The sequence below is a fragment of the Neovison vison genome, chromosome 10 (genome assembly GCF_020171115.1).
Source record: "Neovison vison isolate M4711 chromosome 10, ASM_NN_V1, whole genome shotgun sequence".
Classification (NCBI taxonomy): domain Eukaryota; kingdom Metazoa; phylum Chordata; class Mammalia; order Carnivora; family Mustelidae; genus Neogale; species Neogale vison.
Window position 1 is genome coordinate 4274223 of NC_058100.1, and position 3682 is coordinate 4277904.

A 3682-nucleotide genomic window follows, 5' to 3' on the forward strand; every position below is an offset into this window, starting at 1 on the left:
CCAGCAATTGCAACTTTTCACGTTTCCTTTATCGCCAGTTTCAGCAATGTGACTTGGATGTGCCCTGGCCTGGATGCGGTGTAGGTGTATTCTCTACTTTGTAATTCCTTGTTATATGGGTTTGTAATCTTTTTATCCAATTTTAATATGTTATTGCTGTTATATATCCAGATAATTTCATTGTCCTCTTCATGGTCTATTCTTTCCTTCTGGGATTCTATCTTTACATGGGGGTGCTAGATTTTTTTCCCAACAGCTTACTGAAGTGGTTTTCAATCTCTTATTTATAGCTCTCCTTTAGCTGATTTCTATTGTTCTTTCTTTACATTCAGTGATCTTCTCTTCTACAGTTCCCCATCTATTAACCTTATCCAGGGAAATTCATTGCAGATCATGTATTTCCTTATACATCTAGAAGGTACATCGTACATTGACTTCTTTTCGATGTTCCATTCTTCTCATTACATCTGTGTTTTCTTTTAATCCTTGGATGTACCCGCAGTATTTGTGATTACTTTAACATCCTTGTCTGCTCATTCCATTCTTTTTTCATTTCTTCTGATTTTTTTTTCCTGTGGCCTTTTCCCTCTACTTCACATATCTTCTAGTGGCATTTTATTGAATGCTAAAGATTTTGAATTTTAGTAGAATGTTACAGTTTTTCTGATTTACTTTTAAAGAGCATTGAACTCTTTTCTGTTATGTAAGTAGGTTATTTGTAGAGCCTATTAAGCGCTGGTCTCCTTAGCCTTCAGCTTAAGGTTAGAGTAGCCGTATTCCTAAGATATGGTCCTACTGGAGTCTCAGCAGAGGACCCAGGATGCTAAGTTTCTCTACTTGGTCAGACACCAATGTCTCACAGCCTCATGCAGACTCCACAATCCTTTCAGCTCCCATTCCCCTATCGTTGTTTTGTACCAACCTTAGAGAGCCCAGTCCCACATATGTGTAGCTTGGTATTCAGCTCAAGACCAAAAGCTGCTTATGCACCTTTCCAGGGCTTCTATTTGTGTGGCTCCCCCACTCCAACACACACTGCCCCCATTTTCCAACCACACTGTCAGATTTAATTTCTATTTTTAATCTCCTCAGCCCAGTAAGACCCTGTCTTCTGCTTAGACTTCACTTCCCTATCTTTTGCCAAGTACCTTTATTCAAAAGGTCAGAGGAATCACGGAGCTTATCACTTGTGTTGGTCTTCCCTCAAGAATCATTATTTTAGGGCACCTGGGTGGGTTAAGCCTCTGCCTTCGGCTTAGGTCATGGTCTCAGGGTCCTGGGATGGAGCCCCCACTGGGCTCTCTCCTCAGTGAGGAGCCTTCTCCACCCCCACCCTGCCTGCCTCTCTGCCTACTCGTGATCTCTGTCAGATCAATAAATAAAATCTTTTAAAAAAAATCATTCTTTCACTGCCCATTGTCCAAAATCTGAAAGTAGATTTATGTATATTTCTACTTCATAATTTTGTATGCTGCAAAGACTAAACAAGTAGTGGTTATTCCCTCCTGCCTGACTGGAAGCAGCGATATACAATTGTACAAATTTGTGTGCCATTTATCAATTTACTGCCCTTCAATTTCAAATTTCCTTCCTTTGCTTGCTTTGAAGAAACAAAACTGGGCCTCTGACCCTGGGCACATTAAGCTCTGTTTGGGACAGGACCCTACAGACGTATTTCAGGAGGAAGGGACTTTCCATCCTGGGCCCCAAGTGCTCTACTTGGCAGGTTTCTGTAACATGCGCTGGCTTCACCAGCAGCAAGGTCTTACAACATGGGCGGCTTCTCTAGCATCCAGCTCCTGTGGTTCATGCCAAATCATGAACACCCAGAAATAAGCAGTTTCCCTCAGCATCCCTCTTTGCATAGTGTCCAAAAAGACACCATCCTTGGAATAGCTTTCCCCAGCATGCTACAGGGCAAATTGCTGGCCAATTCCAAAGTGAGTCACAGTAAGCCAATATCATACCCTCGCTAATAAGGTCCAGATCTTAACCTTCATACAGAAAAGGTTGCCTCTTCCTTGGGTGTTTGCTGGGGTTTTAATATTCATCTTTATTAAATTTTCCTGAATGCACACATGAGGTTTCTGAATCAGAGCAGATTTCTTATTATGCTCCCTGCACAATCAACAGTCAGGATGACATTGGAACATTAGTCTCCCCACATTTGCAATCCTGCAGAATGATGTGATAAGAGCCAGATGGAAAATATATCCTTACAAGTGGCACACTTACTCTGGATTCAAGAGGTGAAGAAATAGGAATGTCCTCCATTGGTAACAGGGAAAGAGACCATTCTTCCTCTGAGTGTCTCCTTGGAGACAGGATGTGAAGGATCTTTAATCCTTTGTTATGTAAATAAATCTCTCCAGGAGGAAGATAAACCCAGTGTCTATGGCTTTTACAACTTAGAAAATTTCTTCAGGGCTCCAAACTCCACCCCTTTTGAAATGTAAACAAGCAGGGAGATAATACTCTAACTCAGGTGTCTAGCCTAAATAAATAAATAAATAAATAACCACCATTGGCTCTGGGGAAGATAAGTGCAGCTTCATTGTATAGAAGCAATTAGCTCCACCATTAGAGAAACACATAGCTGCAGAGCTAATCTTCATTGTATGTAGAAAGTAAAATGATTCTAGGGGAAATAAAAGCAAACCCTTTATTCTTATAATGTGTACATTCCCATGGTTCAGGAACACCAAAATTCCTGAGAATATTTGTCTTCCCACCCTACCCTATCTTAGGTCTGGCAATAGTGGCAGTTACTTTTATCTGCCATTCCAATGTTCTTCAGGATCACCTTTACTAATTGCTATCAATATTTCATTGCTCCAGTTCCTTGAAGTTAATAATTCTTTATATTAAACTCCCTATTCTAATTACTGTGACAGGTCTTCAAATTAGACCCTGACTGATGGAGAATTAGGATTTACCCTCCCATTTACGTCTTGCTAAACACCTGTAGTAATTGCTACTTTCTGTTCAACAGATCCAATTTGTACAATCTCATCAATATAGTTGATAAGTGTGAGGTTTTATGAAATGTTGTGACAAGCAAGATTTCTGTGGTCTATACAATGACAGGGAGAAGGATGGTCCTAGCTTTACAGCAAGACAATGCAAATATATCATTGGTCCTCCCAAATAAAAGCAACTGCTTCCAGTTACCTTGAAACTTGGCATGTAGAAAAATTCTTTATCCAGGTCAATAGTTACATACCAAATAACATGTCAATTCATTCCAGCAAAGATAGGACACCTGAGGACAAGAACTGCAACGGATACCACAAGGTGATTAGGTTGACAATACCCCATAGTCGTTCTCTAACATATACAGGACTTCACAGGCCAAGCAAGAAAAACTAAATGGAAATACAATGAGAGTTACCATCCCCGTTTCCTTCAAGTCTTTTACAGTGCCATGAATCTCTACAATTTCCATAGTAATACCACAGTGCTTCTCATTTATTATCTCAGTAGAAAGAATACTTGCTACTAAAAGGGTAATCAGGGAGCCACTGTGGGGACTCTGCCAATTGCTAAGTGTATCTACCCTCCTCATTTCACATTCAAGATGAGGAAATAACCACCGGGTGAGACCTGGAACCAAATGGCTCCCATGGGTCAGACCCAAACTAACACTACATCTGTCACCTGACTTCAGTCACCACAGTAGAGT